Genomic DNA, 25,581 nt, shown 5'->3' with positions numbered 1-25,581 from the left:
TGTTACTTATTACATAATTACAAATAAACTCATGGATATTTCAGTTTTCTAAACTCTTGAGCTTCTTAATTCTATTGTTCTCAAAACACTGTTTTCAACATCCATAGAATTTTCTTCATAAGAATGTATTTGGTGAGAAAATATACCACATATACTTAAAAAGTTTTAAATTATACATTTAATACTACAAAAAATGTTCTCTCATTATATAAGTAGTCTTTGAATTTAGGAGAGGAATTTTTGGTATTTGATTATTTTGTAAATATTTATTCTCCTTCTTAAGGATGTAGTATATCCACTCATAATTAGGCTATATCAGAATATAATCTAATTCATACACCTTTCAAATTTTCCAATATGTTGCTCAATATTTCTGAATGATTTAATATTTCAGAGTTCAGCTAAGTATATCTCAACTGTATAATCTGAACTATATTAAGTGACATCATTGACCTATTGGCAGTATTAAGTCATGATTTTTGAAAACCAAGATAATTTTGGTCAATTTTCATGATAAAATAATGAAAAAAATGTTTGGGAACCTATTTAACCAAATATGTGTATTAATGTTTTATTTCAGAATTTTGGATTTTGGTATATACATTTAAAAGGCTTTCCTTGATACAATAAAATAATCATGGAATTATATCCAAATGGAAGGGGCATTTGTGATGTTGATCCTTTTCCAGGTGACCATGGAAAAGAAGCTAATTTTGGCTTTATTATATATAGTATAGAGTATTATTTTATTTCCCTAATTTGTGTAGCGGGCCAGAAATGATCATTTACCAAAGCCACTGCAGTTTTTGTTGTTGTCTATTTGCTTTTTTGGCATTTGCCTCCTAAGTATTACTTTATATTCCTTTACAGATATTATAGTCTTTTGCTCCTCTCTTTTCTGTGGTGAATCCTGAGCCTTCAGAGAGCAAGGTGTGGTATGGATATCTAGCGTTGATGTGAGCACTCTGTAGTCTCTTACTATCTACAAGTCAGCCAGTTTTAAGTCTATACTAATCATCCTTTCATGCAACAAGAATCTTTTATGATGAGGTTTGAATATGCACTAATCTATGGGTATAATATTATACCTTAGAAGTTGGTTTAATACACTATGTCAATTTGGTAGTCATATTAGTAGATTCTTCCCTGTGGCTCATTAACTCTGTAGCCACAGGATTTGGGACCTGATAATGGTGTTTGATGTGGCTTCCATCCTACTGAATAGCCTTAAATGAAACAGAAGATAGTTGACTAATCCTATAACATACATGCCACTTTTATAAGAGTGGCCATATCTTTGCAAACCAATCATTAGTGTTGCTTTTAGGATATGCTATAGAATTACAACTCCTTTCTGCACTATGAAACTGAGTCCGTAGGGGTGAAGCTTCCCGGTCAGTCTCAGATTGAGTGCTCCATGTTTTATGATGCCAATATACAGCGTTGTCAGCAATAGAGGTTTACCATCCAGAGCAATGGCAATGAGGGAGGTGTATGTTGTGAGGTGGATAGAACCTTATTCTTATTCTTTAAAAGTTCTTATGGACAAGAACTTTTAAAGACACAGTCCATTAATTGCATTGGCTTGGGCTTTTCATTTTTAGACTAGTAGATGCATTGCCAACCCATTATAGAGTAAACCAACAGATGGCTGTATTCCACCTTCCGCAGTTTGTTGGGCCATGCACTATAAAATATACATATGGAACATGAAAGTTAACCTGATCCAAGAGGCACTAATTGCTTTCCAGATGAAACAACTAGAAAATGCACTGAGAGTAATTTAACACAAATTAACACATGAAACATTTTTTATTAGCAAATACTGGCTTTTTCTGTGAGACAATACCAAAGACAAGCTAGATGTCCTTTCCCCCTGCCCCTTTTAATGTGTGTTTAGTACGTCAAAAGGAAACGAAGGAGACCAAGGTAGTAACAGGCCCTGCAGAGCATGAGCGGATTGCATGAAAGGAGCTGTCTATCCCAGAATAGTATTTAAACCTCGCTGCATTCTCAAGCACCTTCATAACAATGTTCTGCTAAATCCTCTCATCAGTAGTAACATGCCTGCAAAGGCTCCTGGTGCTTTCCCACCATTATCTCACTTAATTCCACATTGATCCAGACATAGCATTATTGTCAGTAGTTTGGAGATCAGGTTTGGGTGTCTTAAGAGGTTAAGTAACTTGTTCATACACATCCAGTGAGTGGAAAGTCATTTACCAGGGAAAATGTGGACAAAGAGCCAACAGGTTACGCTGGGTCTTATGACTTATAAAATTGTCGCTGTCTTCTCAGCTGTGTGTCAGCATATCACAGTTTGTCTCAAACCTGGCAGGATTCTCAGTCTTGCTTTTAATTAGCTAATTATAGACTTTAGTTATCCAAATTAGCTGTTCTCACTCCTTAGGGGTGTGGAGCCTAGGGACTTGTCTAGACTCTGCTCCCGAGAAAGCAGGTCCCTGCTGAAACCAACTCACAAATAAGGTTCAAGGCACAGTGCTCATAGTCTTCTTCCTTCAACCACAGTTCATGGCAGCAAAGGGACCTCTGTGCTAGAACTAAGTACATGATTGATGATGTTCACGGTGTCACTATCCTGGGTCTGGTTTTAGTTTCTTGGAAACCCTGCAATTCAAGTGAGAGTAAATCATTTTATTTACCACTTTGAAACATGAGTGTTGAGAAGTAGTGAGCAACAATGTGGTGTTAGAAAGCAGTAATTTCCTGTTCAGAATGGTACAGTTGAGACCTAAATTCTATGGCCTGTGCTTATGGCTCAGCGAGTCAATGTTTTGCTGTCTGTGGGATAGTACCAGAATGTAAGAGTTCTTTCAATTCTGTTAGTCACTGCTTTCATAACTCAGGGCAAAGTACATAAGAACCTGCTTAAATCTCTCTTCTTACTATGCTGTATAAGGATGATACCAGTGTAAGCCAGATAAAACACCATTATTGGGAATTAATTATTTAACACATGTAAATTGCTTTTCATGGGAAGCAGCATTTAAGAAGCATTAACAGACATTTGTTCTGTCACTAGCAAGCGTGGTGCATCAACGGGAGTCATTTCATTGATGTCATTAATGACAAAATGGTTCCTTAAAATAACTGATAAACATTCACCAAAATGTCTTAATTATTCTTTATATTAAACCTCATTATATATCCTACTTCAAATGTAGCCATTATTTTATCCAAACAGTTCAATAAAAAAATCTATAATCCATTTCCAAATCTTTATTATTTCAGAATTTTCTTTAGAAATACAATTAAAAGGAAATTTACTGAAAAGTCTCTGTCTTAGTCAGGGTTTCTATTCCTGAACAAATATCATGACCAAGAAGCAAGTTGGGGAAGAAAGGGTTTATTCAGCTTACACTTCCATACTGCTATTCATCACCAAGGAAGTCAGGACTAGAACTCAAGCAGGTCAGGAAGCAGGAGCTGATGCATAGGCCATGGAGGGATGTTACTTACTGGCTTGCCTCCCCTGGCTTGCTCAGCCTGCTCTCTTATAGAACCCAAGACTACCAGCCCAGAGATGGTCCCACCTACAACTGGCCTTTCCCCCTAGATCAATAACTGAGAAAATGCCTTACAGCTGGATCTCGAGGAGTCATTTCCCCAACTGAAGCTCCTTTCTCTATGATAACTCCAGCTTGTGTCAAGTTGACACACAAAACCAGCCAGTACAGTCTCTAAGAATTTGGCATGGACCCACAGTGATAAGGGATTGTTTGCAGCCTGTGTACATTTCTTGGTAAATTTGCCTATTTTTACAGCTAGTACTTCCTTTGTTTTCTAATCCTATTATCACCTGCTTCTTCTATTTCATGATGAGGCTATTTGCTGTCATTAAGTCATTAGCCCTTTAAATATCCTGATGGCTAAACCTAATGTTGCTGTTTTTGTTGCTCATGACTGCCAGAACAACAGTGTTTAGAATTTATCTTTTTTTTGCCATTCATTTTTATTATTAGATATTTTCTTTATTTACATTTCAAATTTTATCCCATTCCTCATTTTCCCTCTGAAATCCCTCTTTTCCATCCCCTCTTTCCATGCTCACTCACCCACCCACTTCTGCTTCCTTGGCTTGGCATTCCCCTATACTGGGACATTGAGCCTACAAAAGACCAAGGGTCTCTCCTCTCATTGATGTCCCACAAGACCATTCTCTGCTATATATGTGGCTGGAGCCTTGAGCCCCTCCATGAGTACTCTTTGGTTGGTGGTTTACTCCCTGGGAGCTCTAGAGGTACTGGTTGGTTCATATTGTTATTGCTCCTATGGGGCTTCAAAACCCTTCAGCTCCTTGGATCCTTTCTCTACTCCTCCACTGGGGCCCTGTTCTCAGGCCAATGGATGGTTGTGAACATCTACTTCTGTATTTGTCAGGCACTGGCAGAGCCTCTCAGGAGACAGTTATATCAATCTCCTGTCATCAAGCACTTGGTGGCATCCAAAATCGTGTCTGTATTTGGTAACTGTATATGGGATGGAACCCAAGCTGGGTCATTCACTCACTGATAAGTGGATATTAACCCCGAAGTTCGGAGTACCCAAGATGCAATTCACAGTCCACATGAAGTTCAAGAAGGAAAACCACAGTGTGGATATTTCAGTCCTTCTTATAAGGGGGATCAAAATACCCATGGGAGGAGATACAAAAACAAAGTTTGGAGCAGAAATTTTAAGGAAAGACCATCCAGTGACTGTCCTACCTGGAGATCCATACCATATACAGTTACCAAACCTTGAAGTTATCTTTCATTCTAGCTTAACGCTTCTCTATTTAGAGCAAAGGAGGGTCTTTGGTTGAAACACAGGTAAGGTCCCTAAAGCTGATGTCAGAATGCAACTCATGGAATTCTACTTTGTAAATATGCTTTTGGCTGAAGAAAATCAGAGAATCACACAATTCCATCTAATGAACAAGGAGGGCTTTTTTTTTTCTTCTTCTTCTCTTTCTGAAAAGCATCCATTATCACCTCAATTTAGGAATAAACTTCATCTTCTTTTAAAGATGGTGGCATTACCTATCCAGCTACTGACATTAGCATTAGACAATTAAAATTTTTATCAGCTCCTAATCAGAATATGTTATGTTTCAAGTGCCAAGCTTACTACCAAGCATGTTTTAAACTGAGTGGTGTAAAAATATGAATGGGTTCTGGCAAGGTTTCAGCGTCATCTATATGCATGAGTAATCCTGCTTTATCTATTGCTTGTCATGTGTACATAAGTACCATGGATATTTTAAAATTATTGTTTCATCAAAATAGCTTAAATGTTTATAGCCTTATAGATATTTTGAAGAAGAAAATGAACTAAGCATTCCCAATGATGCAAAAATGAGTATAAATTGCATCAAATTTAGGAAATGATCCACTTTTCATCCCTGAAAAATGAAGGATCACAAACTATGCACCTTTTAACCAAATCACTCCATGGGAAATGAATAGGGGCATGGCAGAGTCAATCTGTTAATTTCAGCCACATTAACCAGCAGAGAGACATGCTACACTGTCTCTCAGCACCACTGAATTTGGACAGCAACTTCAATGAGCATATTGTCAACCTATGAATGGTGTTCACTGAGGTGCAAAGGCAAATTTTGCGGTCTTGTATGACTTAAAAGTATTTTTCCAAACTGCATCATTATATCACTTGATAAAGTGCTGAAATACATATTTGAAAATACTCTCAGAAAATAAAGAAAATGAACCGCATATTTCATTTACATTCTGGGTCAAGGCATCTGCCTCATAGTAAACAAAACCAGGCAAGAACAGGCAAATACTAAGCAAGTGCATGTCACAAAACAAGCACATATCAAATTAAATAACTAGCCTCTTAATGTCACATGAGGTTATATTGTGATCTCGCTAGTTCTTTCTGATACTGTCCCCAACACCTCTCTCTGTGACTATCCTGACTTCTGCTGTGCTAGAAAGCAGTTTTAGCAACCCTCTTTTGTTTTATATTTTGTTTCTGCCTATTTCCTTATTATTTTTAAGTTTCTTTCTTTGAAATTGTTCATACTGAAAATATATCATAGCCTTCAAAATGTCATATTCTTACAATTTAATATTATCTATGCACTCTAGCTCCTACACACATACACACACACACACATACACACACACACACACACACACACACACACACACGCACATATCTTCTGTCTTCTCATTAATATATAAGGTTCAAAGGAAAAAGATGTTGATCTGCTATTTTCAATCTTTTTTAATATTTATTTATTTACACTCCAGATTTTATCACCCCTCCGGTCTACCCTCAGATTGTTCCACATCCCATACCACCTCCCCACCCCCACCCCTGTCTCCATGAATATTTTTCAATCTTCAATTCTTTGTTCTACATATCTTAATATTCTTGTACAGAGCTTTATTCCATCTGTTATGAGCAGTTCCATTTGGAGAAGAATAGTGAATTGGTTTTACACACTTGCTTTCAGGTTATAAAGAAGTTCATAAATAACAAAATAGTCAAGAAAATTAACAAAATGCAAAGATCCTGTAACATATTTATTTTGATCTATCATCCTTTGGGTTGATAAACTATAGAATTTAGTCATATGCAACAATGCAGACAAGAACAAACTAATGAAATGATGGCATAATGATGTAATTTAAACTGATCTGTGACCAATTCATCCACTTTATAGTAATTAACATGACTTTCTCTCCCTCCCCCCTCTCCTTTTCTTCCTTGATTCCCTTCCTTCCTGCCTCCTCTACCCCATGTTCTCTGAAGGCTGTGCTGTTTTATGTGGCCCTCTGATAAATCTAGGTTTTAGTGATATTTAAATAGCTCTTTGAATGAGGTTGCTGCACACTTTGTCCAGAACTCTGGACAAGGATTAAAAAGAAAACAAAATTATTTTGGCCAGATATTAAACATTTAGGAAATAATGCAGATTTTTTAAAAATTTAAATTCCAACTTTGTTACTGTAGCTGTAAGACTTTATATAATATTTTTAATCCCTGGAACTCAGATTCTTTATTACAAAACTGAGATTAATATTCATATATCTTTAAATTTCTCTGAGTTAAAAGGTAGAAACATTTTAAATTGTATCTGACCTATACTATGTTAAAAGTGGCCTTGACATTCATGGGTTAATATTCCTATTACTGGAACCCTATTATGGATAGGGTTTGTCCTTGAACTCTACTTACATGGTCAGTATTATAGCATCTCTTTGCTTTATGTTAAGGTAAATATAAGCACATCTTTTGTCATAGCTCCTGTTCATAGCTCACCTAAGAATCATCAAGTTTCTATGAACTTAATGAAGTGTTTCTATCTCAAAGGCAAAGAAAGCCAGCAAAAGAATGTACTAACCCATGCAAATTACTCCTTAATAAGTATTTTATATCTCTTAGCCTTCTTTTGACTTATTATTCACACTTCATGATAATTAAAAGTTTAAAATTATTCAAGAATAATTAATTCTAAATGTTCATCATAAAAGTAAGTATTGATTCATAGATACAGAAATAACCACATAATTATTGTTATCGACTGTATACATTTCATTGACTTTGGTGAAAAATATCTAAATAAAACCAAGACATGTAACATTTTAAAAGTTCAAAATTCTGTTTTGTAGAGGCTGTAAGATTTTACAGACAGCTTTCTTGGGTACCTTTTAACCTGAGAGGCATGCAAAAATACAAACACTGGACTCAATGCATGTGTTTTAAATGGGGATGGAAAAACTGTTTTATTTATTTATTTTTTTGGTTTGTTTTCGTTTTTGTTATTTTGACACCATAATTTATATTCACAAAGGTTTGATTTGTGAGTTGTTATTTCTTCTATATCACCCTGCAATAAAAAAAGAGAAGACTTTGTAAAGAGGAAATGAGGTTGAATAAGACAATGTGTTGAGAAGAAAGAAAACATATAAGAACCACATGAAGTGCTATGTGTAGGAGCAGTAATATATACTATTAGGGGGTGAGAAGACTGGTTAAACTGTGACAAGTATGTGCAGCAGTGGGAGCAAGAGTGGGGTATTTTTATGGAAAGAGCTCTAGAATGCTATCTTTGAAGTTAAATTCTTACACTCAAAACTGTACTGGAACAGCCTTAGCCTGCAGCCTTTTGAACACTACAGTGTGCAGCAATTCTGAATATTATGTTAATATTCTCTTTAGTTCAGTGAACTCTATTTATGTTTGTTAGCATTCTGCTCCTATGAAAGTTTTCCCCTTTCTTCTCATCATGAAGCTTAGGCTGGCCTTGAACTTTTGGCCCCATGCTTCACTCTCAAAGCATTCTGATTACAGATATGCAAAGGAATATTCTTTTTTTTTCATTTTTTAATTAGGTATTTTCCTCATTTACATTTCCAATACTATCCAAAAAGTCCCCTGCTTTCTTCTTCTTCTTCTTCTTCTTCTTCTTCTTCTTCTTCTTCTTCTTCTTCTTCTTCTTCTTCTTCTTCTTCTTCTTCTTCTTCTTCTTCTTCTTCTTCTTCTTCTTCTTCTTCTTCTTCTCCTTCTCCTCCTCCTCCTCCTCCTCCTCCTCCTCCTCCTCCTCCTCCTCCTCCTCCTCCTCCTTCTCCTTCTCCTTCTCTTTGACACAGGGTTTCTCAGTATAGCCTTGGCTGTCCTAAAACTCACTTTGTAGATCTGGCTAGCCTCAAACTCAGAAATATGCCTGCCTCTGCCTCCCAAGTGCTGGGATTAAAGGTGTCTGCAACCACTGCTGGGCTATTCATCCCTTTCAAAGGTAATCTATGCCCTTGACAAAATGAGAAACCAGTTGAATTAAACAAATATGTAGCTTCAGTTTCTATATTTCTGTAATTTGCTTATAGTGTTAAATAGTAAGAATTTTATTTAGGAGATATGTAGTGAGTATCCAAGTTGATAGATTTAGAGCAGAGATTTATTCATATGGTTTATGTTAATCACAAAATATAAATTAGGATACATATAGAGATAGAATGCTGCTGCTATTGAATTTAATAAGAAATGAATTTTGGGGCATACAAATACATTAAGTAACCATTGCTTGAACAATGATCCAATATAGACATTTCCAACCTGTATGAAGATTTTGTGTTCCTTACAACTTATTGCTAGATACAAGAGCAAACCCACCTCAATTAGCAAAGTCTTTTATTAACTATAATTGCATGTAAATATGCATACTACTTTTACAAAAATATTAGCTTAAAATGTTAACATAATTTTTCAAAGATATCCAGACAGTTGGTCCCTCAGCAAGTAATAATTTAAAAACTAAGAGATATTAGAGATTCCTACACTGTTAACCAGTAACCTGACAATATTCCATTTAATTTAGAGAAGGAAAGTAGCTCTCTATCACAATTGAAGAAAGTGATGAATAAACAGAATTCTAAGTTCCAAATTTAAAACTTCTAACCTTCAGAAATATAGATTGCATCATTTTCATATGCATATTTTCTCCAGATAACAAATGTATATCTTAATTTTTGTCCCCAGGCCTCGTTTTCCAAAATGCATAACATTGTGTCTTAGAATAAAATGTTATATTAATTAAAAATGTATTAATATTCTGAAAATGAAAGGTTTTTTTCCTTAACTACAGCCACTTTTGTCAGGGTCCTTGTCTGAGCATCTCTTCTTCTGTCACTCAGGTCATGTGATTGTCATGTGATAGTGTATGCATGTGTCTGTGTCTGTGTGTGTTTGTGTGCATGTGTTCCTCCTGATGCTTCAGCTTTTTCTCTAATGGCTAGTACACTATCTTCCTGGACACAACAAAAATCTAAACATTATAGCAAAGAAAGCCATCCTATTTTCAAGGGAATAGTTTTAGTAAATAAAGATCATAAAACATCTGGTTATGTAGCAGAGGATTGCCTTTCCTGGAATCACTGGGAGGGGAGCCCCTTGGTCCTATGGAGGCTTGATCACCTAGGATTGGACTAGGCTGCTGAGGCAGGAGTGGGTGGTCGGGTAGGGGAGCACCCTCATAGAGACAGGGGAGTAGGGGGTTTCTGGAGAGGAAAGTGGGAAGGGTTATAATATTTGAAATGTAAATAAATAAAACAATCAAGAAAAATGAAAAAAATTATTGACAAAAAAAACCACAATTCTTTTTTTTAATTTTATTTTTATTAGATATTTTCTTTATTTCATTTTAAATGTTATCCCTAGTTTCCTAGTTTTCCCTCCGATAACCCCTATCCCTTCACCCTTTCTCCTTCCCCCTGCTAACCAACCCACACACTCCCTCTTCCTGGCCCTGGCAGTCCCCTATATTGGGGCATAAATCCTTCACAGGATCAAGGGCCTCTCCTCCCATTGATGACTGACTAGGCTATCCTCTGCTACAAATGCAGCTAAAGACATGAGTCTCACAATGTGATTTCTTTGGTTGGTGTTTTAGTCCCAGGGAACTCTGAGGGTATTGATTGGTTCATATTGTTATTCCTTACATGGGACTGCAAACCCCTTCAAATCCTTGGGTACTTTCTCTAGCTCCTTCATTGGGGACCCTGTACTACATCCAATGAATGGCTGTAAGCAAACACTTTTGTATTTATCAGGCACTGGCAGAGCCTCTGAGGAGACAGCTATATCAGTCTCCTGACAGCAAGCTATTGTTGGCATCCACAATAGTGTCTGGTTTGGGTGGTTGTTTATGGGATGGATCCCTAGGTGAGGCAGTCTCTGGATGGTCATTCTTTAAGTCTCTGCTTCACACTTTGTCTCTGTAACTCCTTCCATGGGTATTTTGTTCCCCCTTCTAAGAACGACCGAAGTATCTACACTGTGGTCTTCCTTCTTCTTGAGTTTCATGTGTTTTGCGAATTGTATCTTGGGTGTTCCAAACTTCTGGGTTAATATCCACTTATTAGTGAGTGCATAACATGTGTGTTCTTTTGTGATTGAATTACCTCATTCAGGATGATATTCTCCAGATCCATACATTTGTCTAAGAATTTCATAAATTCATTCTTCTGATGTGTCTTTCTTATTATTACTCCAAACTTCTTGGCTACATATCCACTGTAACTCTGCATTGTGTTGTGCAGCTTTGGCTAGACAGAAAATATTGCTTTCTTGCTGACCTTCCTTCATTTTATATCAATGATGCCTCACAAAAAATTGTCCCTTGCAATTATCCTTCACTTAACTCTCTTGGAGCATCTGATAAGCTTAATGTAGTATGTAACATTATCTCTTAAAAATTATGCACAAGAAGAAAGGTGATAGTGGATTTATAGATGTGTTTTCTTTTAAAATCCCTTGGGACCATGTTTATTAAAGTTACCTGACTCTTGCTATTATTAATGATAGTCCCAGGATGTTAAAATAGCAAATCAACTCTTGAATCTACTTTATCAAAGCACCACGAATCTCTCAATCACACACAATATTTTTCTCCTTTTCTTTCAGTGTCTTAACAATGGATATTGGTCAGATGAATTTTCTGATAAATAAAAAGAAGCTAACATGGTCCTTTCTGGTACACCGGCATGTATATCCGAGTGAAGGTTAAGGTTAACTTAATTTCTCACTTCAGTTGAAAATCACTTCTTCTACACTTTTGTCATAATCCTATCAACTACACAGAGAAGCCGCTCTATTCTTGAGTTATATCTGAATTTGCACAGGGAATTAAATTTAGCTTTCAGAAACTGAAAGGTTTTATAGGATGACAGGACCTTTTTGTCTGTATTTACCTTAGTAAGTAGTGACCCTGAAGCACTAAAGGAGTTTTCATAAGGGGCCTTTCCAAAGAATAAAGGGCATTTCAAAAAGAAAGGGTGAATATGTGGGCAGCTTGCCTGTAGACAGATGGTATACAAAAGCCACTGCCAAACGCATAGAGAAAGAAACAACTGTACTTTTAGAAAAACATAACAATTGTAGGTATTAGCAGTAAAATAATCATTGAAATTCACATAGTAGTTTCCAGGAGTAGGCAGTGATTTTTCCATTTGAAAATCAAACATTCTTCATATTAAGTTATATGAGCCATACTGGTATGACAAGAGAAATTACCCTTCTTAATTTCTGAGTTCAGAATTCAAAATGGTTTGTTTGCTAAAATTCATTCTACTATAGTATGTCAATCAAATTGCAAAGGATCTGTATAAAAGGTAATCTAGGCCTGCCCGCCAAAATATATGAAGAGACAATGTGTTCCATTGTATATGAAGTTTCGTGTTTGGACTGTGCTTCTGACTTACATGAGCAGAATAATGGTATAGTGGAATATGGGAATGTACTAAAGAGCAAATAGGTGTATTATGTTTTATACTCAGCTTCCAATTTATCATAAAATTAATGTTGGTTGTGATTTTTGGAGTGCTGCAGAGACTTCTCAGTTATTAGAAAATTCCTCAGAACTGTGGCTTGGAATTAGTGTACTCATACAGGCAGTGCTTTATCCATAATCTATCTTCTCTATGGATTATGTCACAGAGTCCAGGTCACATTCATGGATTCTTATTTCCCATTTCTGCCTTCACTTCCATATCTGGAAATCTTCCTGGAGTTTCTGCTTAGTATTATGCTAATGAGTTTCTTAGGTTAGGAATTTAATGTGACTGTGACATTCATGAAAGACACCCTATGTTCTTAGCGTTGAATCTTAGCACTGATGAAAACTGAGTTTTATATAGTTAAGTGTTCCTCATTATTTCAATGACAAGACAAATGCACTTGTTGTTGAGAAATATTAAGCCTATAATACACTGTTAGAAAAATATAACAGATCTCATTGTTAGACATTATACCAGATCTCAATGCACTGAGAGAGAAACCAAAGGTCAATTTGAGCTTCATGCTGAAAATTCTACACCATAATGACCAGTAGTTAACATTTCTTTCTTTTGTCATCTAATTCTGATTTTGTATGGTTTGGTTGTTATTGTGGTTTATTATTTTATTTTATTTTATTTTATTTTATTTTATTTTATTTTATTTTGGACATAGACTTTAGTCAAAGATGGCCTCAAACTCACAATCTCTTTCATATGTTGTATTTGCTTGAAACGTTTATCCTCTGCCTCAGAGCATGTATACCTTCTGCACATTCTTTTGGAATATGAACCTGTTACACTGTATACTCCTCCACATTCTCACATTCCATTTTGTAATTGTTTCTCATTACTATAGCTGAGCATCTGAGGATGAGAACGAGACTTCAATTTAGCTCAGACTATTAGAGGCTGGAACTCTACAGAGCATGGCTCAGGGTCTGGCAAGGGTCCTCCTTTGCTAAACACATTAGGGCTCAACTAACCATGTGTACCATTCTGATTTTTATGAGGTCTTTCTCATCCTCAGGAAGCCACCACAATTACTGTAGGAGCTACGGCCTCATAATCTAACTGAAGCAATTGAACATAGGGTGTCTTTCATGAATGTCACAGTCACATTAAATTCCTAACCTAAGAACCTCATTAGCATAATACTAAGCAGAAACTCCAACCTGAGATCAGCAGAACCATCTAGATTAAAACCAATGCATATACCCTGAAACTTGTGTCTGTCTCAGACACAAACTACAATTATTTCATTTTCATACATTCCTAAATCTTCAATTCAATCCAGAATAAACCACTATGTTAATGTTTTTGTGTCACTCAGCAAATAGTATATTGTTTATTCCCTCTGACATTGTTAAAGGTTATTAGGCCATTTAAAATATACAATTTTAAAAATACGATGTATTAAAATATGGATCTCATAAATGTTGAAATACAAGAATTGTTTATAAAAGCTTTGGAAGAAAGTAAAAAGATGTGGATAAGTTGGTCAATGCATAGAATTCTGTATTTATGAAAGAGAAACATAAAGATCTTTAATACAGAATGGTAAAAGTACTATATATTTTAAATTGCTTTTCAATTTCAGCATAGTAAAAGTACTACACATTTCAAAATAGCTAGAAAGAACAATTCTGATGTATCTAGTCCCCTAAAATAAAAGAAGTACACAAATCTAATAAAATAAGTTTTACTGAATTGACATTTATGTAATAATTAGTCTTCTCATGTAGGACTAAGACTCTGGGGAATTTTATAATGAGCTGAGGAACTTAATAATTTAAGAGCTGCATATCTTAGGGGACATAGAGAAAATAAATACTGCTTCTGTTTTGGAATTTCAATATAAATGATTGAATAATCTGTACCGTATCTTTGACATCCACCCTAAATTATTACCCAGTTGTCTCTTTCTAGGACTAAGACAAAGTGAGCTTGTGAAACAGTGGGATAGATGTGCATTTTGATAAGACCATTTTTTTTTACATCTTAGGTTTGTTAAGTACGATATAGATGAAACATCTTGGCTGTCCTAAAAATAGTGTGCTGTGTTTTCTAATATTTATCACTTAAGGGAACTAGAAAACGTTTTGTCACAGAACTTACTGGTTGAGTTTTCATAAATGAATTGCATGGTGTGCAAGTTTTGAAGATTTGATTTGTAAGTGTCAAAATTATTGAATAGTTTTACTTTAAGAAATAAATTAATAAATTTGGTGTGCATGTACGTGTGTGTGTGTATGGTTGAGAGAGAGAGAGAGAGAGAGAGAGAGAGAGAGAGAGAGAGAGAGAGAGAGAGAGAGGTGTTAAATAGCTCATTTCTAGTTGCTGCTCTGTGTCTTACTTATAGGGACTAGAGGTTTATTCCTCTGTTTCAGGGCTACACTCTTATTCATTTATGTTCCAGACATTTTCAGTTGCAAAGTTTACAGCTAAAATAGTACCAAAAGCCAAGTTAAACTGTAGAGAACCTGCTGCCAGCAACTTAGATATTACTGTATATATGTATATACACACATATATATTAGTTCATGAGGCAGAAAATACATTCACTTTTCCCCTAAAATAGAAGAAAGTAGACATGTTGTGAGTCAGATTACTGGCACAGGTAGGAAAGACTTAGTATACTGACAAACAACACTGAGAATTTTGTATAATTTAGGCATGTTTTAAGTGCTAGATAGTACACATTTAGTAGGCAAGGGTTCCCAAAGTAATCTTGTGATACGAAGCATTTTATAGTCTAGTCTATAGATACATGTCAAAGTTCATCTCATAAGTGATAGTTACTAAATTTATAATCAAAGAAATGCTATCATAGGCATAGATGCATTGGTGACAGACATATTGTAGATATATTGATAGGTAGGCAGAAGTGTGATATGTGATGAAGGGTTTAGCTCGAGGGTGGTATGACAGGTGACAAATCTCTGAATCAATGAAGAATATTGAGATAATAAGTAAATGAGATAGAGATGCATAGCTAAATAGTTGATACATAGAGTAGATAATATATAAGTAGATGATGGATATTTTATAGATAGGTATCTACATAATATGTTTATAGATGGATGATAGAGGTAGAAAAATAGATATGCAGTAAAGTACTTCTTTTACAATAACCTAAATATATTTATGTTTTGAAGACTGTGATGGCAATGTCCATTATAAGATTGAGTTCAATTAGTGAAACCATTTTATTTTAGGCAAGACTAATATGAAATGAATGGTCAGTGGGTCATGTTATATTTAGAATTCTTTGTTTTCTTTGCTTGTCTCTGTAATTCTTTCCATATGCACTAACAGGTCAGTATCTAATGGCATACTTATTTACAATGGGAAAGCCAGAAGAAAATGGGAGATATCAAGAAATGTAATAATATATATTGATATCCTTTGACAGTGTCCTTTCAAACAGTTAAAAGATGTATCATTACACAGAGCATCAAATTGTAATAGTAAATGAATATTCTGTTTTAGGAGAAAAAATATAACAGAGATATTAATATATGTTTAGTAAGCCTTTAATCAACTACTCATAATCAAGTACCAGGCATCTGTATCTAAGACACATTTCATTGGAGGAAAGCCTGTATTTCTTTGACTTGTGATATTTAAAATCTTCTCCATGTTTATCTAAATAATGATTTAGCCACATTTCTCCTGAGACTTGCTCAGAATGCAATCTGGGGTGTCTTGATTTGTACAGGCGATTCCCTAGGAATGTTTTATTTTATTTTATTTTATTTTATTTTATTTTATTTTATTTTATTTTATTTTATTTTATTTTATTTAGAATAAGAGCATATAACCAATGAACAGACACATTAAGATCTACTCATATGAGGAATTTTTATTTCACATGTTTTAACATGATGACTGTTTAGTTTTGTGAACTGACAAATTCAGGATAGCATATCAATTTCCATTTTTTAATTTAAATCTGTGTTTCAAACTTAATAGGGCCATGTGAGACATTCTCAACAGATTGTTTTACATAGGAGTAGTCAGCTTATACCTTCAAAGTTAAGACATGTATATACAGATACATACATGCACATTTATTATCCATGACTAATCCTCAGTCTAAGCAACCACATATAATAGGACATATTCAAGTACCCCAAATCCTGAAGATGTCAATAGATACATGATAAAGTTTCCCAGAATAAGAAGGGATCTATGTTTTTTATTAACCATATCTAATTGAAACTATCCAGCTATGTTTCAAATCAACAAGTTACTTGCTAGTACATACAATCTGAGTTAATGAGTTATATAGCACTTTTATATGTTGGAAAGTATGGAAACAATAGATGATATATTCTCCTACTAGTTTTGCAAGATTTTTTCCGGTCCAAAATTAAAGCAAGCTTTATTAAATATTAAATACTGACCCAAAGATGGACTATCATCAAGTCCATTCTCTAGAATTTCCCAGCTGAGAATGGCCTCAAGCCACAATGTTGCACGGGTTTATAAGGACAAAATGATAGCCCACCATACTTTCCCATGTGGCATTGTTATTGTCCAGGAATTACAGCTCCTAGCATTCAAGGCAGTTTCCTTGTTCCTTGGCAGGTGGGGCTTCAGGGTTAAGCTTGGATAGTACATTTTTGGCTCTCTTATTGGGTCAGGCATGATGGTGAGCTATTCCCCAGTAGCTTTTTCCAAATGTTGGTGGGACAGGAAGCAGAGTGACTGGACCAAAAAAATGTGTAGTAAGAGATATAAGCCTCAAAGCTTATTTCTCAATAACACAACTCCTCCAGTTATTTAACTTTCCCACAAAGGTTCTAATGCCTCTCAAATACCATGACCAGGGGAGACCTGGTGTTCAAACACCCCGTGCGGGACAGTTTATATTCACATCATACTATTGTGTAACATGGTCATATATTTGTGTGAATTGTATGTGTATGGAATATGCTTGTGCATGTGTGTATACATGTTTGCATGTGTGTAGGTTGCATATATATGCAGGTTTATGTGCATGGGGCAGCTTGAGGTTGACCACAAGTGTCTTCCTTAATCTTTCTTTACTTTCTATGTTGAAGCATGGTCTCTTGGTAGAACCCAGAGATAAATGATTCAGCCAGTCTAGTTAGTTTGCTTCTGGAATCTCCATCTCTCAGGAGCTGCTGTTACATTTCTTTACACAAGGAGCTTAAAGAAACAGGTTGGCTAAATGTAGTGTGTAAAAGAAGAAGAAATTTTAAAAACAATAGTGTATGGAACAAAAGGGACAAAGAAGAAATGGAGCAAGCTATTTTGCTTGATTTTCATGACCACACTCATGAAGCAGAATGATCTATTCTTATATGTGCATAGCCATGTCTGTACACAAGTGTGAACACAGGCACATGGCTTCTGCTTAGTGTGTCCTGATAACATGGTTGCTGGTTCTACCACAGTCAGGTGTAAAGCCTGGAACTCTCTAGCTTAGAGGTTTTGAGGGAGTTCTCTCTGGTGGGACACTAGTGGGATTCTCTCTCCACCATTGCTTCTGGTAGTTTTAGTCTTCCAGCATGTCTTATTCATGATGCCATGGATCCACAGATCCATCCAGAATCCATGAATGCATTCACTGGTCCTCTGCAATCTGAGTGTTTTGAAAATTTGCTATTCTTTTTTGGACTCTGATTTTCTCAATGGACAAAACAGGAGTTTGACCGTGACAGTTAGGGAAACTCAAACCTTACTATTCTGGTTCTCCGAGTCCCTAACACAAGCATCAAACAAGATTGTAAGACATTTTATTTTTCTTGTAGTTTATCTGCCTTGTTCAAATGTAAAGAAATAAAGTATAGTTTCCTAGAAAACTGTGTGTTCACACATAGATATGTATGCATATCTGCTCTACTAAGGAGGGATGTCTTATCAGAAGGTTGTGAAACTCTAGCGGATGAAGAAATATATCATGGCAATTTTGAGAGGCAGCTTGCTCTACATGGACCAGCCAGCCAGCTCTACAAAACCAGACCATGTTTAAAATATAAACAAACAAGCAAACACATAAAAATTTATTCCTCAACAGAGTAATGGATACAGAAAATGTGATACATTTACACAATGGAGTACTACTCAGCTATTAAAAAGAATGAATTTATGAAATTCCTATGCAAATGGATGGACCTGAAGGGCATCATCCTGAGTGAGGTAACCCAATTAATTACAAAAGAACTCACATGATATGTACTCACTGATAAGTGGCTATTAGCCCAGAAACTTAGAGTACCCAAGATATAAGATACAATTTGCAAAACACATGAAACTGAAGAAGAACGAAGACCAAAGTGTGGACACTTTGCCCCTTCTTAGAATTGGGAACAAAATGCCCATGGAAGAGTTACAGAGACAAAGTTTGGAGCTGAGACAAAAGGATTGACCATCTAGAGACTGCCATATCCCGGGCTCCATCCCATAATCAGCCTCCAAACGCTGACACCATTGCATACACTAGCTAGATTTTGCTGAAAGGACCCTGATATAGCTGTTTCTTGTGAGGCTATCCTGGGGCCTAGAAAACACAGAAGTGGATGCTCACAGTCAGCTATTGGATGGATCACAGGTCCCCTAATGGAGGAGCTAGAGAAAGTACTCAAGGAGCTAAAGGGGTCTGCAGCCCTATAGGTAAAACAACAATATAAACAAACCAGCACCCCCAGAGCTCATGTTTCAAGCTCCATATGTATCAGAAGATGGCCTAGTCGGCCGGCCATCATTGGAAAGAGAGGCCCATTGATCTTGCAAACTTTATATGCCTAAGTAAAGGGGAATGCCAGGTCCAAGAAGTGGGAGTGGGTGGGTAGGGTATGGGGGGGGGAGGGTATGGGGGACTTTTGGGATAGCATTGAAAAGTAAATGAAGAACATACCTAATAAAAATAAATAAAATAAAATAAAATAAATAAAACAAAAATTTTTTATTCTATAATAATGCTAATAACATTCCCAATTCTATGGCTCAACACTTAAGTTAATGAGCTTAGAATTAAAGAATTTAAGAATGATGTTACGAAGTCGGTCCTAAGTTATTTTAGAAATTACTCTTAATACTATCCAGCTTTGGGCTTCACTTAATACATTTGCAAGAGAGAAATAAATGCTTTTTCATACTGGTGTAATGTGTGCTTAGGGGTATACTTTTTTAATGTTCATTACATCATAGTGACATATTTCTAATAATAAAAATGAAAAACTTCTAAATATTTAAAGATCCATTAGTTTTAATATGTCTTAGGGAAGGAATAAATGTGATAAGTTTCTGATAAAAATATCCCTTAAGACACAGAAAAAAATCCTTCTTTTATTTAAAAAAATAGGAACTAGTATATGTCTGAATGTTATTTGAAATCATTTACTCTAAGAAAGAAAGTGATACAATATTTGTCTTAAACAAAAATCAAATTACTAACCAGTAACTTTTATTCTATGCATACAATATATTCAGTGGACATATATCATTTATCTTGGGGCATTTTGTCATATTAGACATGGTGCCACAGATACACTGTGAATTTTTAAAAAGAGTCAGTTAGATATAGTTCATCTTGTTTACTGTCCTCATATAAATTTACATTATTATTATGTTTATTTCCTTAAAATGTCAATTCAATTCACACAAAACATAACTACTTAAGGGAGAAGGTTTAAAATCATGTCCAAACTCATTTTTAAAACAAATATTCAAGTTTGCATTCTGTGCTCATAGAACTTCACTCTTTCTTATTGAGTCTACTTTTGCCTTTAATAAACCATGACATATATGGCAGATGCTAATCTGGAAAGGTTACAGTTTTTAGCTTTTTTATACAATGTTTATATACTGAAGTACAAATATTAATTATAATATGTTTTAAAATACATTTAGTACAGTTTTATTATTTTTCTTTCAAAAGAATGCTATCAGAAAATCTATATTGTGAGATAAATTATTGAATTTATTTTTGGAGAACTTACATAAACAATATAAAGTATGTTAGCTTTTGAAACTTCAGAAGCAATAAAATACATATTTCTGTTAGGTTTAAATCACTATTTCAAATTCCCAATTTCCCTTAAATACTAGAAATTTGTAAACTTTGCCAAGTCACACTGTTCTTTTTCTATTTTAATCCATTTTATATTAGATATCTTCTTCATTTACATTTCAAATGCTATCCTGAAAGTCCCCTATTCCACCCCCCTACTCCCCAAACCACCCACTCCTGCTCCACATCGATGTTTACACATTACTTTAAAGTAATGGCTTCTATGGGATAAGTCTTTTTGGTAACTTTGTGTTTTTAATTGTAAAAATATTAGTAATGCAAGATATTTTAAGAATAATTGAATTACATTTTCAATGTAGTTTTTGTCTTTCTTAGACGAACATGTGAAAGTCAATGCATGACTCATCAAATCTACCTGATCATACATGTTACAATCATGTTTTTAACCAATCTCACATACTACATGTAAAATACAAATACTAATAGCATTATAAGATTAATTTACTTTTATAAACTTTTATTTTGACAGTATCTTTCAGTCTTTCAGTTTGTAAATAACTATTGTTATGAAGTTGGTTTTTTTTAATTAAAGAAGATATCTCCATGAAAAAATTTGAAGCTGTTTTGAAAATTGATTTATTCGACAATGATATGTAACGTGGATAAGTACAATATGTAGTTGTAAAGATAAACTATTATTTTTTTCTTAAATTTTGAGCAATATATTTTGCTATGTATCTGAAAAATAATTATTGTTGTAATTAGTTTACCTTATTGAAAATTAATACAATAAGATATGTAGGAAGCATTAACATGTCTATCCATTTGTAGATTATTCATTTTATAAATCTGACCTTTTTTGATAATAATAATGCATTTATTTTCTGGAAGCAACAAGGATGGATTAGAAATTGATCATAATCATTTCATGGAGAGAAAAGTTTTCTTCTCAAACTAGAAGATAATTAGAACTAAAATTCACATTGATGTTCCTTCTATGGGGCTTCAGTCCCCTTCAACTCCCTGGGTATTTCTCTTGTGCTCCATCCAATGGATGACTGTGAGCATCCACTTCTGTATTTGCTAAGCACCTGCAGAGCCTCACAGGAGACAGCTATATCAGGCTCCTGTCAGCAGGCTCTTGTTGGCATCTGCCTAGTGTCTAGGTTTGGTGGTTGTTTATGGGGTGGATCCCCAAGTGGGTCAGTCTCTGGTTGGTCATCCCTTCAGGCTCTGCTCCGAACTTTGTCTCTGTAACACCTTCCATGGGTATTTTGTTTCCCATTTTAAGAAGGAACGAAGTACCCACACTTTGGTCTTCCTTCTTGAGTTTCATGTGTTTTGCAAATTGTATCTTGATTATTCTAAGTTTCTGGGCTAATATACACTTATCAGTGAGTGCATATCATGTGTGTTCTTTTGTGATTGGGTTACCTCACTCAGTACCCTCAGAGCTCCTTGGAACTATACCACCAATCAAAGAAAACATATGGTGGAACTTGTGGCTCTAGCTGTATATGTAGCAGGGATGGCCTAGTGGGTCATCAATGGGAGGAGAGGACTTAGTTCTGTGAGGGCTCTTTGCCCCAATATAGGGGAATGCCAGGACCAGGAATGGGAGTGGGTAGGTTGGGGGGCAGGAGGAGGGTGTAGAGTATAGGGGATTTTCAGAGGGGAAACTAGGAAAGGGGATAACATTTGAAATGTAAATAAAGAAAACATCTAATAAAAAATTTAAAAAGCAACTAAAATTCCCAGCCTGACCTGCTGCTGACTTCAAGTGTATATGTGACCCTGAACCTTTGCCCAGGTTTACATAGTTTACATATTAAGCTATGTGCATTTCAAATTTTAATTTACCAATAGTACAGAACACCTTTCTTTAAATGACATTGTACTTTCTTATTATAAAAGAGTACAATCACATATAAAATCTATTAGTGAAGTAGTTATTTATTGATAGTCAATCTACTCTTAAATCACTCTTTAGCTATATATTTCCTGGCTATTTTTACCCATATAAATATACAGTGAATTGGAACAAGTGTTGAACTTCTTAAATATTAAAATCTTCTGCTTAAAAGACAGAATGCACCCCAATCAAATCATATTCTATTGTTATGTAAACACTGGTAATGTTAACTACAATGATTATAAGAATGATTGCTCTTTAATGTATGCTGTATATACTGTCAAAGCATCAATTTTTTCACATTGATGATGATACCTGCATGCTATTTAGAGGAATGTGTATTTATCAATTGGCATTTCAATATTCTTTACTGTATGGTATTTATAGAAACATTTTAAATAGGTCAGAATCTAATTTATCTACACATATACATATACACATATACATCATATATACATATACACACACAAAACACACAGATAGATAGATAGATAGATAGATAGATAGATAGATAGATAGATAGATAGATAGATAGATAGATAGATTCAGTCATATATATTGCTGGATTTGTATTTGCCAAAGAAGTACATTTTGTATGAAGTATAATCTATAAATTTTCATTTGTGATATTTAGACCAAAGCCATCTTTTATTCTACTTTCTCACTTATTATTAATATTTCTCACTTAATATTATTAATATATATTAATCTCCATATAAGCATAGATTCTGATTTAACACTCCATAAATGTGTCTTAGATTTGTCTTAGATAATTCTTTCATAAAATAATGGCATTCATAGTTTCCTTATATTTATCATTGGAATAAGAGGTACAGAAAAGAAAAATTACACTCCAATTCTTGTAAAATAAAGCAAACCCATGATATATAATGAGAAAAATAAAAAGTACAATAGTGTTTGAGAGTCTTTCTTAATGGTAAAATTTTGCACATATACATATATTTAGATTATATACATACATGTTGAAAATCTAGCAAATATTTTTCCACTTTTTATAAAATTAATAATGTTTAATTTCCCTTTGGAAAACAAAGGTCCCAATATTGTTATTATTCTATAAGACCCATTTGAAAGAATTTTAAAATAAGATCATTAAAAACCTCTAGCCATTCCAGTTACATTTAGAAACTGTGTATTGAGCAGGATGATGAGCACTCTATTGAATGCAGAAGTTTTGAGAGAGAATTATGTGTGGAAGATTTGGAAGATTACGATTTCATGCCATAGAGATTTCAAAAGATTTTTTTTCCTTGCTGTAGTGTGTTATTGTTGCAAATTAAAAGCCTTCACTCAAAATGTAGGAAACAATCTACTGTCAGAAATAATAGTGTGAGATCAACTACTTAAAAATTAAAATGATCATTTTTTCATCTTGCTTCTCCCTCATAATTGGCATCTATCCAAAATCTCTAAATATGGCTCAAAAGTGCATTTAAAATAAATTCATCCCCTAGCTTTGTAAAGTAAGTTGTGCTAAAGAAAATTAGATGTCTCATGGGTAAAATATTGTAATAATTTTAATGACTATGATGGAAGATTGTAATGTTTGTTTTATCATATCTGTAAAAATTAATCATGCCATTTATTACAGTGCTGAATTTTGATGCTTTCTGTGTTAAATGTGCCTTATTTTGTCTGAAGCTGACCCTGGTGAACTGTCAAACAGGAGTTCATGCAGCCATCTCTAAGCCAACTACCTGATTTAGGTGGAACTTATCAAGAATCTCATTTATGTCCATAAACAGGGAGTTAGATATGTGTGATGGTAAAGCTCCAACCCAAATATGTTCCAGCAATGAAAACACGACTCATTTAATATGAGTACATGCTGTGAACCTAGACTGGGCAGATCTACCGCTATACTACCATCTTCCACATCTATGACTCCCCTTAGAACTTTCGGTTTCTCCAGGCCATGTGCTTCTGCTCAGCTTTGCTTCTTCTTCCTCCTCCTCTGCATCCTCTCCCTCTTCCATTTTCTCCTTCTCTTTCCCCACCTTCTGCCTCACCTTCCCTTTTATCTGCCCGATCATCAGCTCCCCTTTATTTTACACATTAAGGTGGGAAGCAGGTTTACAGGAAATCACCTGAGTGCTGACTCATTCCTTGTTCACAACCCCTCACAGGAGAATGGATATAACATCAACTATAATTAGCCCCAGGGCTATCCACAACAGATATGAATGGTATTTTGAACTTTGCAATATAAACATATATATGATCTATCTATCTATCTATCTATCTATCTATCTATCTATCTATCTATCTATCTATCTATAGCATATATGACATATAGCATATATGACATGTATAATATTTATAATTAATTTGTATATATAATCATTTCTTCCGAGTATAAAAACCCTGTAATTTATATTCATATATGCATGCTGTAATATTTAATTCTGAACCAAGCAGGAGAATAATAGATCGGCAAAAATCATATGAGAATTTGGACTATCAAGTATGTTAGTTTATGTTGATAATATATAAGAGAAATAGTTTGTAAAATCCAAACTAACAAAAGTCATTATTCCATTAAACTTGTTGTTTTAATCAAATATAGTTGTTGAATAATTTGCTTGACTCTATTGGGATGCTGCAGTACTACTATAAGAACAGTTTCTATGGTGTGGTAACAGAAAACCAGCTAGCTATCTTTGAAACATAGCAAGCTTTGTGGTCTTAACCACTGACCCATCTCTTCATCTTTATAAATATGCACTGTCTTTCAATGACCTTCCCCAAAAGAAGACAAGCATTGAACATTAGCTTTATTGAGGGGGAGAGAAAAGGTTGCATACTTTTTGCACATAACTGCAGTTCACAACTTCAGATAAATCATTTCTGTGTGTTTTTATTAATTGTAGATAATATATAGTTATTTATTCTAACATATTTACATTTAATTGAGCATGGATTTATCTATTTATTACATATATTTATTACATATATTTATAACATGTATAGAGGTTTTTTTTTTTTTTTTTTGAGGATTGCTGATCTAAAATTCATTCTGTGGGCCAGGGTACTCTCTAACTAATAGTAATCGTCTATCTTGCACTTTGAGGAGCTGGGAAACGTTTGTTCTTGATGACCTCTTAGTGGAAATCACAGTATTCAGAAGTGTAGCCACTTCTTCAGTTACCTAAACTCCAGCAAATAACCCCCACTGCATTCTCATGGTGACAATTCGAATTAAACTCAAGTCTCTTTCTAACACACACATAGTTGGGGAGGGGAGGGGCAGGGGAGATAGAAAGAGAAAGAGAGAAATAGGAGGGGATATGCAAAATAAGACTATATATATGAAATGGTGAACGAACAAATGAAACCACCAT

The 25,581-nt window shown here is 34.7% G+C and overlaps 1 protein-coding gene across 3 annotated transcripts in view; it reads left to right on the top strand.

Moving 5' to 3' along the window:
- Positions 1-25,581, top strand: part of Cadm2 (cell adhesion molecule 2) — a 950,561-nt gene that overhangs the window by 178,886 nt on the left and 746,094 nt on the right. The window lies entirely within an intron of this gene.

The sequence above is a fragment of the Mus caroli genome, unplaced genomic scaffold (assembly GCF_978045245.1).
Source record: "Mus caroli unplaced genomic scaffold, Mus_caroli_1 scaffold_17, whole genome shotgun sequence".
NCBI lineage: Eukaryota > Metazoa > Chordata > Mammalia > Rodentia > Muridae > Mus > Mus caroli.
The sequence above is the reverse complement of the archived record's forward strand: the minus strand, read 5'-3'. Positions and strand labels throughout refer to the sequence as shown.